This window comes from Octopus bimaculoides, chromosome 11 (assembly GCF_046866305.1).
Source record: "Octopus bimaculoides isolate indiv1 chromosome 11, ASM4686630v1, whole genome shotgun sequence".
In the NCBI taxonomy this organism is placed as follows: domain Eukaryota; kingdom Metazoa; phylum Mollusca; class Cephalopoda; order Octopoda; family Octopodidae; genus Octopus; species Octopus bimaculoides.
The window spans coordinates 7,449,135-7,466,634 of record NC_142938.1 but is presented as its reverse complement, the minus strand read 5'-3'; the positions used below and the strand labels follow the sequence as shown (position 1 = coordinate 7,466,634).

Here is a 17,500-nt window from a genome sequence, read left to right as displayed (position 1 = left end):
CTGGTTTTCATCATCATCATCATCATTGTGGTAATAACTGAGTGCCAAGGAAACTGATTGTAGAGACTTTCTCACAGTCTATATCGAAGACAGAATGGATTTAGGAGTATTATTATTTACTCATTGCAAGCATTTAAGTCTCTCACACAGTTTAATCAAACGAGCGGTATGTCTTACTTTTCCATTCCAGACCAATTATAAAAGTAAGACTCTTAATTTATTTAATATCATCAATAATAATGTTGTATATTTCTCAATTGCAACAAAAATCGTCACTAATATTTAGTTTTCAATATTCTTCCGTGCTGATTCTAAAACGTTTTCATCAATTATAAACCTCTAAACTATGACTTATCAAAAATATTAAAATCCATTAATATTACTCATTCACTTGTGTTATAACATCTTTCTTTAGATATCACTGATATGGATCATCCTTCGTTATAATTTTAAGACAGGTTCCTACTGGTATTTGTAAATATATCTATCCCTTCCTGCATTTACTTTTTGTGGAACTTCAGTCAAAGTTTCACAGAGATATTGTAATCCCCATGTAAGATAATTGTTTCTCAAGAGAAGCACTAAAACATGAGAGTTTTTTTTTTATTTTATTTATTTTTTTTTTGCTTGTTTCTGTTTTTAAAGCTAGAACTTGTCGTAAAAACTTAACAAACGAAGAAATTGATACGACGTGATTATGCTTAAATATGATAAATTCACAATGTTTTGCATATACATTAATTTTGTCTGTATCAGGTGGTTATATAAAGATGGAGGGTGGAGAGTTTGGGAAATGAAACAAAGGATAAGGTTGGAAGAGCAGCAGGGGTGGGGGACATTAATGGGTGAAAAAAAAGAGAAAGACGTACTGAGAATTTGGTAGGAAATCTGTATATGTAAACATTATCTGTATTTCTGTCAAGATATTTTGGAAGTTAGCATTGATCTTTTCCTGTTGAGAAAAATATCATTATCATTAGAAAAATAAAACTCTTGATAAATACTTTTTTTTTTTTTTTAATATTTATATAAGCTATTGAGCAAAATGGATTGAAAGACAGGTAAGATAGAGAAGAAAGAAAGAAATTGCAGCAGCTGAATAGAAGCAGAAATTAGAGAATAAAGTAATCTTAATTGTATGTTTAGCATTTTCCAAGGACAAATTCTTATTTGATGTTCTGCTGATATGTATCAGGACAACATTGTAGTGATGTCATTAACAAAGGTTTCTGTAGTTGAAGAAAAGATGAAATGCTTCAAGGATACCAAAGCAATAAAACAAATAACTATTTAATCTAACTTAAGGAACTCATTTTTTTTTTATATATGTATAATATTGAAATATAAGATATCTTACCCTAATCCCCACTTCAAAGGTTGAACGAGAAAGTATTTGTTACAAATAAAAGCTATCTCATTAATTTCAAATTTCCCATGCATTTTATCAATGATATATTGTATGTAGCCATTGTAAATTTTTATCACTTAAACAAGAACTCAAATTTTTAGTGAAAATACATTGCTTCATTGATACCATTAAGAAGTGCAACTCAGTGATTCTTCCACTATTCAGAATATATGTTTGCATGTTTATTCATTTGAATCTACAGCAGCTCTCTAGCATTGCTAATCCTAGTAGCAGCAATAAAGACAGCTGCAGTAGCTGCATCAGTAACGACTTGGATGGTGGTTGTTACAGTAGTAATAAATAGAAGTTGTGTTCCCCTCCCATACTACTGAGCTACCTTTAAAATTATCTAGTATTGCTTATGCAGTAGCAGTCAGTAACAGTGAGTCAAAATGTAGTTCTGTTTTATACTGATTGGATAATTTAGCAATATAATGTGACAGTCAGTTTTTTTAGTAATATAGTAGTACTAGTTGCAAAATAGTGTTAGATTTGTAACAACCACAAATGAACATTTGATGTAATATCAAATAAATTTAACATTCAGTATTATGTTTAGTAAAGGTTGCATGTTAATAGAAACAGCTAGCAGTCTCCTTCAAAATACAATGAGTTCCTCAGAATGCCTTTCTACAGGTTGATAGCCTACATCAGCCATGCAACAATATATAACCATTTTATTCTTATTTTGTGACTAAAGACGCACACAATACACAGATGAAAATTCAACACACGGAATGATACTTCAGCTACACAGACTGAAAACACACACATACACAAGTACACAAGCAATATCATTATTGTTATAATCACCCCAGTTTTGTATAATCTTGTTATCTTTTCTTTCAGTGTTGGCATGTGTGTTTGACTGATCGGCAGTGTTTTCTCTTCCTAAATTTGTTCATGTCCTTATAATTTTTGCATCTGTTGTGGCCACTTCATTACAGATCTAGTGTTTTCTACGTCTACATTGGCTGTTAGCTGCAACCCACTCAGAAAAAATTTACTCATTCGTGTCATCCGTTTCCATCACATGGAATAATCAATGCAATTTATGCCGGGTGAAAAGGTGCCATGAGTTAGTTGAGGAATGTACCTTTGACAAAGGTGTATCGAGGAGAACTTGCCAAAAATCAGATAGGTCAAATCTAAGTGCGTTCGTTCTCATGAATGAGTTTACACAGGAACGAGATGCATAGATGGATGCTGAGTAGTAGACCATGCAACCCATCCAACCCACGCAGCGAAGGGAAAAGAACGGATGATAATGGTGGCTTTGATATAATAAATAATATACAAATAAAATATATATAATATATAGCTATATTTGTATGCATACATTACATATTATGCATATATTATATGTGTGTGTGTGTGTGTGTTTATGCTTGTGTGTGTGTGTATGCACATGTGTGTGAGTATATGTATATGTATGCAATATAAATGTATGTAGGTGTGTGCATATATATATATATATATATATATATATATATATATATATATATATATATATATATATGTTTATATGTATATATATATATATGTATATATATATATATATGTATATATATGTGTGTGTGTGTGTGAGTGTGTGTGTGTGTGTGTGTGTGTGTATATAAATATGTATATATAAAGAAGACCACTAGGTGGACTGTTAATGTGCTAGATAGATAGATAGATAGATAGATAGATAGATAGATAGATAGATAGATAGATAGATAGATAGATAGATAGATAGATAGATAGATAGATAGATAGATAGAGATGTATATAAGCAGGCATACTCGAAGTAACCTTACTAATGAAGCTAGAAATATCAGTGATAGCAAACAATTCCTTTTTTACTATAAAGCAGAAGAACAAGTGAGGGACCTTCTATATGATTGCCTGACCTGCTACAAATAACAGCCAAAAACTCCCTCAAATAAAACACCACATTTTCTTAATAAAAAGAACACATAGAGTACTCTAGACTAAGATACATTATATCTGCAAAAAATTAATGGGATGGTCAAGACTGGAATGCTTTAGATGAAAGATCTTCTTGGCTGTAGTTGATGTAGGACAATGCAATAAATACAAACCAGTCTACCCTAGCATTTATAAGTAATGCTCAATGTATCAGTGACAGATATCAAGACAGCAAAGTGAGGATTATAACTGAAGTATTCCTAATTTATTGTAAGTGTAAATGGCATCGGTGTGTAAAGAAAATTATGCGGCTTCATATAATTAGGTTTTAGAGCTTTCAGCTTGCTGTGTGGGTGGAGAGATCTACTTTGAAGTATCAGACACGAGTACTCAGTTCATTGACTGTTCAGGTCATATATACTGTATAGACTGTATAGACTGTATACACACCTAAATTACTATATATATGATAGTGTATATATATATATATGCAAGGAACGTGAAGAGAGCACAGCATAAAGACGAAAAGTCACAGTGGTGCTCCAGCATGACCACAGCCACTTGGCTGAAACCCATAAATAAATAAATAAATATATATATATATATATATATATATATATATATATATATATATATGTATATATATATAAATTTAAGGAATGTAGTGAACGCATGTTATAACTGCATAAAGTATGCAGTTATAACATTCGTTCACTCCATTCCTTAAATTTATATATACTCAAATACCCAAAATATCAAGGAGTTTCTGCCTCAAAAACAGGAATTACACCACAGTTATTTTGTGATCTTTGCTACCCTGGTTTCTATTAACCCATTTATTCTATCCGAATTATTATTAATTAGGATAAAATAAATACATATAATGAAATATATATATATATATATATATATATATATATATATATATATGTATATATGTATATCCTTGTATATCATTGAATCTATCTATCCATCTATTCACCTATCTATCCATTTACCATTTACCCACAGATATACACTCACAGTCACAATCAAAATGCATTATATATACATTTGCACGTGCCTACATGCATGTATGTGTGTATATATATATGTGTGTGTGTGTGTATATATATATACATATATATATATATATATATATATATATATATATATATATATATATATATATATTTATATATATATATATATATATATATATATATATATATATATATATATATATAAATATATAAATATAAATGTATATATATATATGTATGTATGTATGTGTATATATATATATATATATATATATATATATGCATGTGTGTTTGTATGCATGAGTATATGTATATATATATATATATATATATATATATATATATATATATATATATATATATACATATATGCATGTGTGTGAACACCCATGCTATATTGCAGAGAAACATGGGCCATGACTGCTGAGGACTTGCGTAAGTTTGCAAGAAATGAAGCTAGTATGCTCTGCTGGATGTGTGATGTCAGTGTGCATACACAACTGAGTGTAAGCACCCAGAGAGAAAAGTTGGACACAAGAAATATCAGATGTGGTGTGCAAGAGAGACAACTATGCTAGTATGGTCATGTGTTACATATGGATGAGGACAGCTGTGTGAAAAAGTGTCACACCCTAGCAGTAGAGGGAACCTGTGGAAGAGGTAGACCCAGGAAGACCTGGGATGAGATGGTGAAGCACAACCTTCGAGTGAGACTGTAACCGTGGCCTATGCTAGTGCAGCATAACCAGTCCATTTAAGAGTACCCTTCAATCATTGGGCAATAAACTGTGCTTGCAAAGACCTGTTGAGTCAAGTGAAGTCATTGTTGTGGCCAATGCCAGCACTGCCTGAGAGGCACCTGTGCCGGTGGCACATAAAAAGCACCATTCAAGCATGGTCAATGCCAGTGCTGCCTGACTGATCCTGTGCTGGTGGCACATAAAAAGCACCCACTACACTCTTGAAGTGGTTGGTGTTAGGAAGGGCATCCAGCTGTAGAAACCTTGTCATTTCAGATTGGAGCCTGGTGCAGCCTTCAGGCTTGCCAGCCCTCAGTCAAACCATCCAACCCATGCCAGCATGGAAAGCAGACGTTAAATGACAATGATGATGATGATGATCTATATATATATATGTATATATATATATCAGCTTGGTGCAAAAGTAATGTCTGATTTCTAGAAAAAATGTTTCAGAGAGAATTTACCAATTTTTTAACCTCTTCTTATAGTTTTAAGATATCTCCGTGTCTAATTTGTACTTTTTTCTTTCAGATTATCTAAGTTCTGGCCATAATTCTCAGAAAATTTTACCACCATGTTTGTCCCATCTAAAGATCACATAAGAAATGTTTCATTTTACGAGTGTCATAAAGGTGTTAATGCAAGTGCAGCAACAAGATCTATTCAGAGCACTTATGGGAATGATGTAGTGAATGAAAGAAGTTGCAGGAGGTGGTTTTCCCATTTCCAAAGTGCTGATTTCACTTTGAAAGAAGAGCCAAAAGAAGGTCGTCCAAAAAAACTTGATTCCAAAATGTCGGAAGCTCTTGTTTCAGTGAACCCAACCGTTACCACTAGGGAGCTTGCAGAACAGTTAATCTGATGTAGAACTCAATATATGCATGTTTCAGAATGAAGTGTTGGCAGAGTATAGAGCAGTCAGATGTACAAGATGTATAGAGCAGTCAAATGTACAAGTATTCAGGAAGGGCATCCAGCTGTAGAAGCCAAGCCAAATGAGACTGGAACCTGATGCAGCTCTCCAGTTTGTCAGCTCTGGTCAAACCATTCAATCCATGCCAGCATGGAAAAAGGTCATTAAAGGATGATGATGATGATGATGACATGTATATATATATGTATATAAGCACATATGTGTCAGTATGTATGTGTGTGTGTGTGTGTGTGTGTGTGTGTGTGTGTGTGTATAAGTATACGTTTATAATATATTTGAATAATGCTATACAGTTTAAGTAATTGAGAAGACAGATTACTGGACTACTGTCATGAGATCATGCAAATCCTTTAAGTAAAGCACATGACTGTTTGCCTCATTCTGGAATCACATTGGAATGTATAATTACACTTCCATCAAGATCGTTATCACTGTAAATTATTTGCTCTGTTTAAAACCAAATGTGCTGAACCACTGAGGTCAAAAAGAAATGTAAAAAACATGTACACCAGTCAGCATCCAGTTGATGGATTAAAGAATACTTATATATACACATGAATATGTGTATATGAGTGTATGTACACAGACATACCAAAAAGGGTGCTGATATGTTCCTGGCTTTGAGTAAAACAAAAACAGAATCAGTTGATTATAATTTTATTCAACATGTTTCCCTCTCAGATTCACACACTTATTGCAGCAGTCCTTCAGTTTTTCTTAGCCATGTAAAAGAACTCAGAAGGTTGGGCCCCCAACCAAGCATTTCGTGATTCCCTTACAGCCAGGACCTTTTCAGCATCCCCTCATATTCTTTTATTCTTTTACTTGTTTCAGTCATTTGACTGTGGCCATGCTGGAGCACTACCTTTAGTTGAACAAATCAACCCCAGGACCTATTCTTTGTAAGCCTAGTACTTATTCTATCATTCTCTTTTTCTGAACAGCTAAGTTATCGGGACGTAAACACACCAACATCGGTTGTCAAGTGAGGGTGGGTGGGGGACAAATACAGACATACAAGCACACACACTCATACACACTCACACACACACTCACACACACACTCACACACACACTCACACATATATACAGACAAAGAGGTGCTGAAAAGTTCAAGGCTTTGGGTAAAAGAAAATACAGGAAGATCAGTTAATTATGATTTTATTAAACATAATCCCCTCTCAGATTCACACACTTATTGCAGTGGTCCTTCAGTTTTTCTAAGCCCTGTAACAGAAACTCGGAAGGTTGAGCCTCCAACCAGGCCTTTCATGATACCCTTAAAGCCAGGAACTTTTCAGCATCCCCTTGTATGCATATATGTCACAGTTATACACACATTTATACATACATGCATATACGTATGTATGTTTTTATATCTTTTATATTCTGCTTGTTTCAACCATTGGACTGAGATCATGTTGGGGCTAAAACTCTTCAAAGTGGTGTCATTTTTGCCTGGTATTGTTACGTGTGATGAAAAATGGATTCTTTTCAACAATAGCAAGCATTCTGCACAGTAGTTGGATAGAGACAAAGTGCCAAAACACAATCCAAAAAAGAATATTCACCAAAAAATGCTAATGGTGTCTGTTTGATGGTCCAGTGCTGGTGTCATCCACTACAGCTTCATGAGACCTGGTAAGTCAATTACAGTGGATGCATACATCAACCAATTGGATGAAATGATGAGTGAACTTGCAATTAAGCAACCGAGATTGGTCAATAGAGACAGGTCGATTCTCTTGCAAGGCAAAGTTCGACCAGAAAATGTGTAAGTAGAAGAAAGACCTTCCTATGCTTCCATTGCAAACCAAAGATGCAAAAAAGGTGCATTGGAATCCATTGGAATCACACGAAGATTAACAGAGAAAATAGACTTTGTTTGCGTCAGGTGCACAGGATCAATAAATGCTAAGAGCACGCAGGAAATAGATTTTCTAGAATACCCAGAAGGATCTTTAGAGTAGATAGTTTCTGTTATCTAAGTGACCTAATTAGCAGTGGAGGAAAATGTTTTGAAGCTATGGTTGCCAGAATATGAACCAACTGGAGAATACAAACTGGCTTTTGTTTCTTGCATTGGCAACAAACCCGTCCCCTCCCCCACCTCTCCACCTCTCTCTCTCTCTCTCTCTCTCTCTCTCTCTCAGAGTGAAAAGCAGATTATATAATGCTTGTGTGTAAAAAGCAATGATACATGGTGGTGAAATGGGGTTTGTTAATGCAGGGGACAAATGAAGACTAGAAGTCATTCAGATTGCAACAAAAAAGAAGGTTGTTTTTATCTGCATGACAACAATACTGTGAAGGCATATAGCCCAGTGGTTGGAGTATTGGACTCATAACAATAAGGTCATAGGTTCAATTCCTAGATCAAGTAGACTATTATTGAGTCACTGGGCAAGGAAGGTACTTCATTTAACACTCAGCTGACAACTACAGTGTGGTATCTCACAGACTATTTACCAAAATCTTGCCAATACAAGGGGTCAACATCCTTTAATGATGATAAGCAGCAACATTCTAATGTGGCTGTTAATTGTGTTTTCTCGGGGGTCAGTATTTTCTTGCCTTGAAGAGAAAAAAACCTGTTGTTTGGGATCAAGCTTTTGACTATGTTATGTATTTTAGGCGGCTATGTGTGCGTGTGTATGTGTGTATGCATGTATATATGTGTGTGCAAGTATGTGTGTGTGTGTGTGTGTATGTGTGTGTGTGTATGAATATATCTCGTTTTCATCATCATCATCATCATCATCATCATCATCATCATTATCATCATCACTTAATGTCCATTCTCCATGCTGACATGGGTAAGACAATTTAAAGGTGGTGGTGATGAGGATGATGATGAGAAGGATAAATGATATTGAGGAAGATGATGATGATGAGACAATAATGACAACGATGATGATGCTGATGACAACAACGGTGATGATGATGATGGTGACATCATTGACTGTGAAATAAAAGAAGAAAACAAACAAACAATATGGAAGATTAGCTACATTATTAATGAGTGAAGAGCATAGTGTTAGTGTGGCTGCTGCTGCTGCTGCTGCTGCTGCTGCTGCTGCTGCTGCTGATGATGATGATGATGATGATGATGATGATGAGGAGGAGGAGGAGGAGGAGGAGGAGGAGGAGGAATACATTGCTGTTGAAAGAAGAAACTCTGTCCAAGAAAGACCTTAGCTATCACTGAGCATTTAGAGGAGATTTCGAAGGACTTAATCCATAATTTGATAGTTTTAATGTAATTATAGCCTGTTTTATAGAAGGCAGAACACCATTAGCATGAAATATTAGATGGGAAGTTCGTTTGATGCAATTAATATTGTATTGGAAAAACAGAAAGTGAGTAATTTGGAGAAATAGAAAGAAAAAAAACAAGTAAGATGGTGGAATTGGAGCTTTTCTCAAGAATAAAAATTGTGTTTGTCATTAATTTAGAAGCTATGTTATTATACGAATATATACAGGTCCTCATCTTGGTAGTATGGACGCGACATTTTGACCATTATGCCTTCCAGCCTTCTAAAAGTGTCTGGAGTATTCAATAATGTTCTGGACATTTGGAACTGGATGCTGAACATAACAGGCACTTGAAGAAGGTTCATTTTGTTTTTAAACCTTTTAATTCACTTATGTGATAAAAGTTGAATCTCATTTTTATTGTTAATTGCCTGGCTTTGGAAGAACTTTCTGGAGCCATCGCTTTATTTGACCAACTTCCCGCGTTCTTGAACTCTCTGTTCAATCTCTTGTGATGTATTGGTGGTCGCTGATATCTGAGGAACCAAACTAAAGCCTGATGTCATAACCTCTCTACACTGGACGATCCAGTGGAGTTTCGTCTTTTTCACATCATACCTATATCAGTAGTCGTAAGCTTCATACAAAATTACGTTGTTACTGAAACATGATATTAATGAATGTAGAATACAATTATGCATATTATAACTAATGAAATATTTCGCTTAATATAAAAGAACGGAGTCAAAAATTTCTCAGTATGTGTCATGCTGCCCTTTTTTTTTATGTGCTTGCTCTCCCTAATTTTGGAACATGGCTAAGCCTCTGCTCTCAACAATTATTTTACATTCAGAGACTTGTCTCTTCTCTTTCACTACACATTCTATATTCATTATCTATGTTCTTCCTGGTGTGTCTTATTTTAATTGCTTGGTCCATTGCAGTTAGAATCAAGCTCTCTGTCTCTTTTTTTTTTATCCCTTTCATTACTGTATTCATTTTGAGATCCTCTGTGTTTCTTCCAATTGATTTTAAATATAACAAAGAATTTAGTAAAATAACTTAGTTATCATTCAGCTAGTGTTAGGAACATAAATTGTGACTAAGGTTTGGTGGAAGATTTTAATTCAAAACTTATGGAAACAAGACATTTGTACTCAGAGCCAGAACCGGTTTCAGCCGGGTTGGTAATGAAAGGGTTAACAATCCCTTTTTTTAGCCATTGGAATTACTTCTGATTTCATTATCCTTCAGTATTTTGAAAAAAAAACAAAAAAACTTTTAATGTAAGCTTTTCTGCTTGTGTTTTTGCTTTCTAACTCTGAGAACTTCACTTTTTTCTCTTCCTTCTGCTAACATATCTTCTTTTCTTACTGCTATCAAAAGTACCTCTTCACTGTCAGCAATGTACTTCCTTAACCTCTCTACTTCTACTTCCACACAGTTTTTTTTGCACTTATTAATCTTCTTAAACCATCCTCTCTATTGAAATACAGTCTGTCAACATCTGCCTGTGGATGTAACCCCCTAGATTGTCAGCAATTTCCTCGTTTTTTTCTATTTACGTTCTCAAGGTCTTCTTTTGTCCACTTGGCTATTCTAGCACCGTACATGATGATAGATACAGCTCTTGTGTGTATGGCAGTGATGGTATTTATACCACTGAATTTGGATTTTAGTATTCTTCTTTATCCTTTGGAAATATTCTCTCCAGTCATTATTTTTCATTACTTTATTCTATATACCACCAGTTCCCAAGACTCCCACATATTTCTATCATTATCTGTGTGAATCTTCTGCTTTTATTCTTAATTAGTCAACTTTTATAGTATTTCCTTTTCTTCATCTCAAGGGTTCTACACAAAGAAATTTCAAATTCCATTCTGATGTCATTGCTAAAAGATCTCTCCCAGTATTTGAAAAGATCTCCAATTCCCTCTTAGTTCTACTGTATAACTTTTGGTCAGTAATTCTCAACCATTTTTTTGCCTGTGGACCGCTTTGATTCCTGTTTTATTCTACTGGACCTCCCTAGCCATTTGAAGTTTTAAAAAGATCCCATTATATTTTTATAATTAAATTTTATAAGAAATTGAATTTTAAAAATTGCTAAAATATTTTTTGTGTTACAGAAGTACAACCAATTTATTGCACATTACTTTTAACTACTAAATTTTATATGGACCCCCAAGGGACACATGGACCTTAGTTGAGAACAACTGCTTTTGGTCATCCAAGAACAGCAAATGGTTAACAATCTCTTCATCTTTTCCTAAGCTATTCTAAAGAGTGAGAAATAAAAGCAATGAAAAATGGTAGAGTCAACAGGCTCTTTCCCTGGAAGATATGCTGATCTGTTTTGACTTTTCTAAATTGGGTTTCTCTTTGCTGTTAGTTCTGTTTCCCGATTTCCGATGCTTTTGGAGTAATCACTGAGCAACAGGAAATGAAGTGTTTTGTTCAACAACACAATCCACCACCCAGTCTGGGAATTGAAATCATGATCTCCCAATCAGGGATGTAACCCCTTAACCACTAGGCTATGCATTTTCACAAATATATATTGTGTGTGTGTATATATATATATATATATATATATATATATTGTGTGTGTGTATGTATGCACACAAGCACACATGCGCACACACACATATGCATGTGCATGCACACACGTATACACACACACACACACACACACACTCACACACTCACACACAAACATACACACACACATACACACATACACACACACACTCACACACTCACACACAAACACACACACACACACACACACACACACACACACACTCATATACATAAATACATATATGCATATATACAGACAATAGGTAAGAGGTAGATATATTCTCAGTATAGAAAACTCCACGTTTTCTGAAACAGCTGTCAAGATATGAAATTACACATTTTCCTATCTCGTTCTGTACTTTTATTCTGTATTTTATGTGCTCCATGAAAATATATTTATATCAAACCTAACCGTTTATCACCATTACTGCCTCTAAATACATATACATATATAAAAGCAATAGTCTTTTAGTGAGGCATGAAAAAAGCAATACTCATTGAGTAATAGTGCAAAAGAAAGGAAGAAAGAGAGGAAAAGACAAAGACAAGAATTCAAGAGCATCTGTCTTCAATGATATTTTCAATTGGAAAGACAGAATAAGAGAGTGGAATCATGGGATTGGAGTGCAGTGGAAGTGGTAATTGTCTGAAGAATTGTGAGAGAAGTAAAGTGAAGAGTAGGTGTGAAAGGGAGTAGGTGAAGAACCAAAGGAGGGAGAGAGAGAGAGAGGGAGGGAGAGAGAGAGAGCGACAGAGACAGAGACAGAGACAGAGAGATAGAGAGAGAGAGAGACAGAGACAGAAAGAGACAGAGAGACAGAGACAGAGAGAGAGACAGAGAGTGAGAGAGACAGAGAGAGAGACAGACAGAGAGAGAGAGACAGAGAGAGAGAAAGTAACATTGAGTGGGGCGGAATAAATGTATGTATGTATATTATGTATATACAACCAATTTAGATGTATACATTGTATACATTGGCACCCATCATGCATCCTCATGCATCCTCACACACACACACACACACAAATACAAGCACGCATTTGCACACTCACAACACAAAATACACACACACACATACAAACACGCACAGACACGCATTCACTCATGCACAAAATTGATTGTAAACTGGAAAAAATAAAAGGTACTTTGAAAAAAAGAAGAAATCCTATTGTAATGCTTATAATAATGATTTATTAATTAGCCATGAAGTCTGGCCTGAGAGTTAACAGGAATGGCAAAATAGGAAATTGGTACAGAGAAGTATTTGCCAAAGGTATTAGAAAAGCAATAAATTGGTTTGCAACTGGAAATCCGAATTGAATTGCTGCCTCACCTTGCCAAGAATTTATAGCTACACGGCAACAACAACGCTACTGGTGATGAGGATAATTATGGTTATGATGATGATGGAGATGATAGTGATGATGATGTTGATGATGATGATGATGATGATGATGATGATGATGATGATGTGTGTTTTTGGTTCTCTCAGCTCCAAAATATTATCATCATCATCTATATATTATATATTATATATTATATATCATATATACAATGATACATTTTACATACATACATACATACATACATACATATATACATACATTCATACATGCACTCATGCATATATATATATATATATATATATATATATATATATATATATATATGCACAGGCGTGGCTGTGTAGTAAGTAGATTGCTTCCCAACCACATGGTTCTAGGTTCAGTCTCACAGCGCGGCACCTTGGGCAAGTGTCTTCTACTATAGCTTTGGGCTGACCAGATCCTCGTGAGTAGATTTGGTAGATGGAAACTAAAAGAAGCCTGTCGAATATATATAAATATATATATATATATATATATATATATATATATATATATATATATATGTGTGTATATATATATATATATATATATATATATATATATATATATTTATGTGCATGTGTGTCTGTGTTTGTCCCCTGCCATTCCCTGACAACTGATGCTAGTGTGTTTAGGTCCCTGTAACTTAGTGGTTCAGCAAAAAGACTGATAGAATAAGAACTAGGTTTACAAAAATAAGTCGTGGGGTCAATTTCTCCAACTAAAACACTTTAAGGCAGTGCTCCATCATGGCTGCAGTCAAATGACTGAAACAATTAAAAGAATTTTCAATTATATATATATGTGTGTGTAGAAAAGGTGTAGGTAGAAACTCCATAAGATGTATCCAGTGTAAGCTATGGATGCATAAGAGGTGCAGCAACATCAAAGGAAGATTAATGAAGAAGATAGCTTTCATGTGCGGCAGATGCACAGGGGCAATAAAACCCACAGACTACGAATGATACTCTTGCTCATAATTCAAATGAATTTGAAAAAGAAATAATTTGTCATCCATAGAATTACTCATAATTGATTTTTTTTTTTAGCATGCAGCGACTTGCTTTAATGCTTGGTTTAAGTAGTTTGAGATCCTATTGTTTACATCTGTTGTAAACAATTGACCAAATTTGTATTAACTCTCAATATTTCTTAATCATATCAGCAAACTTTTTTCAAAGTATTTTCAATACAGAGCTTTAACTTAGCACTCTGTCAGTTACGATGGCAAGAGTTCCAGTTGATCCAATCAATGGAACAACCTGCTCGTGAAATGAACGTACAAGCAGCTGAGCACTCCACAGACATGCGTAAGCTTAATATAGTTTCCAGGGAGATTCAGCGTGACACAGGATGTGACAAGACTGGCCCTTGGAAATACAAGTACTATTCATTTTTACCAGCTGAGTGGACTGGAGCAACATGGAATAAAGTGTCTTGCTCAAAGGACACAATACACCATTGGTATCGAACTCACAACCTTATGATCTTGAGCCGATTATCCTAACCACTAAGCTACGTGCCTTAGTCTATAAGACGAGATAATACTGTAGAAAATTGATTCAATGAAAGATTGAGAAAAGTCTGTGCCCTGAAACTAAGGTAAATTTCTTACCAGTTTAGAAATCCCTCCAGATTTCCATTACTGTTACCAACTTCAAAATAGAATCCTCTCCCTTGATAATATTTATATTAACTGAAGCTAAAAGACAGGTCAATTCCTCAGGAATAAGTAATATTTTTCGGTGTCTCATGAAGAAGGCATCTTTTAAGCTGTCGGGAAAATTCAAAGATTTGATGAAGAAGACAAATAAAGGGAACATAAACAGCGGTTTATGTGTTGAAATTACACAGGTTGAGTCCAAATTTATTTAGTTTAAGTTGTTGTTGTTGTCATTGTCATTGTTGTCATTGTTGTTGAATAGAACTATCAGCTTTGCTTCAGTATCAATAAAATGTAGTGGTAGCAATCAAAGTGCTTTGAAGCAATCAATATAGATCGCATGCCATGTTTGCTATGTCTCAGTTTAGTTAGAGATCATATTGTTCACTCCATCATGCAATAGTTCATCATGTGCTGTGCAATACATTGCATATGTCTCGATATTCAATCTGTTTGTATTTGTTGAAAAAGCCTCAGAATATTCATAGCAAAGACAATCACTACGAACACACTGAGTACAAAATCGTTTCCTTTCTCTACGACTGACTAGAAAGCAGTTCAATATGGCAATCAGAGTTTAAGCTCAGCAAAGTAGTTTCAAATATAATTGCTGGAGAAACAATGCCTCTGTCTATTTACCTATTTTATTTTACCTTTAAGTGGTTAAGAGAAGAATCCCTTTGACCACCACCTTTGACAGATTAAATGTCAATATCATCTTCTCCCCAAAGAAATATAGTAATTTTGCTACTTTTTTTCAAAGTAGGTAAACTGAAACAAGAAATGTCTTCTGCAAAGACAAAAGTAAAATTTTTGCAGAAGGATATTGGCCATAGATCGTTAAACCTTAAAATGAGACAATTTGGCAAAGCTGTGTGGACTCTGATTATTTGACATGGCTGAGTGAACATTTGGTTTGTTTTGCAAACAGTAAGTTTTTTGGTGTTGAAGGCACACACATGTCTGCATGCACACACAGACGCACATGCACACACAGACGCACAGGCACACACAGACGCACATGCACACACAGACGCACAGGCACACACAGACGCACATGCACACACAGACGCACATGCACACATATACATATACATACATATATGCATGAAGGATTATACACAAACAGACAGAAAGAGTGAGAGGGAGATAGAGAGATATTATAATCCATCCCTTGAACACAACTGACACGAACGCTTTTCATCTCTTTATACCCAGAAATATGCTCACACAGACAGACAGACAGACAGACAGACAGACAGACAGATAGATAGATATATAGATAGATAGATAGATAGATAGATAGATAGATAGATAGGGAGAATTCACGAAAAAACAATAGACGAAGACAGGTGGTGTAGACAACAAATGAATGCATTAGTATAACGCTTGGGAATAGAGAAAGTCTTTAACGTTTCGAGCCTACGCTCTTCAACAGAATGGAACACAGAAAGAAACAAGGAGAGAAAAATAAAATGTGTGTAGTGGTCAGCGATCTATCATGGCAAATGATAGATAGGTAGATGATAGATAGATAGATAGACAGACAGACAGACAGATAGTGAGAAAGAGAGAGAGAGACATTAAATCAAAAGAAAGACTAAAATGTCTGATGTCAAATAAGTCAGGGAATGAATCAGTGATGCCAAAAGAGGCAGCACCAAAATGATTGTGCCAAAATGTTTCATATCCATTAAGCCTTAAAGTCCAATAACTTATCCATTTCACCATTTCACCTGTAAATATAATATAGGTTATTTATACAAAGCACCATACAGCAAACAAAGAGGCAAGTTTTGTTGTTTTTTCTTTTTTTTTTTTTTTTCGTCTCAAGCTCTAGGACTTGTAAAGCCAGTTACCCAGTTTCCGTGGCATGTAAATGACAGATATTACAATATGCCCCCTAAATGGGATGTTGATCTGTTGCAGATGTTCAAGGCCAGTAATTTTTTAAAGGGAGAAGGAACAATTACATCGAACCCAGTATTCAGTTGGTTCTTTATTTTATCAACATCAAAAGGCTGAAAGGCGAAGTTGACCTCGGCAGGATTTGAACTCAGAATGTAAAGAGTTAGAAGAAATGCTGCTAAGCATTTTGCCCGATAAGTTAACGATTCTGCCAGTTCACTGCATTAAAGATACAAATAAAGATTCTTCATCTTGTCAGGAAGATGTATTTTCATTCAAAGACCAAATTAATGAAAGTGTATAATTAGCAACTGAGCAATTACGATTTTGGATTTTCATAATCTTCCTTCAAAACCAGTACATCCAGGGTTTGTAATCTTTGATTTGGCTCAGTTATGGGCAAACTGTGGCCTGCAACACTCTCTGAGTGGCACGCCAATGAAAAATTACCTTGTGACCAACCTGATTATTGACCACATGTCATGTGGCCTGCTTCTCAACAAAGGTAACTCATACCTGATTTAGGAGTAGATATTTTAAAGACAGTGTTACAATACAGAAAGTGATGATACTTTGACAAAAAAAATAGAGAGCACACGATGCACAATATGTTATGCGTATATAAACATGCTGAAAAAATATAAATAGTACATAACCACACTCCATCACAACAACACGCACCATAAGAATACAACCACT

At 34.9% G+C, this 17,500-nt stretch overlaps 1 protein-coding gene across 8 annotated transcripts in view; it reads right to left on the bottom strand.

Moving 5' to 3' along the window:
* The window catches only part of LOC106874878 (uncharacterized), an 83,530-nt gene that overhangs the window by 31,444 nt on the left and 34,586 nt on the right, over positions 1–17,500 (bottom strand). For 2 of the 8 annotated variants that reach the window (XM_014922779.3, XM_014922783.3), the window contains one exon: positions 870–952. The exons of 2 other annotated variants lie outside the window; for them this stretch is intronic. The gene's annotated coding sequence lies outside the window, so the exon portion shown is untranslated. Of the gene's footprint in view, positions 1–869; positions 953–1,357; positions 1,793–2,221; positions 2,651–17,500 lie in introns of those variants that run through there. 4 more of the 8 variants (XM_014922782.3, XM_014922781.3, XM_014922786.3 and 1 more) reach the window with 4 other exon arrangements.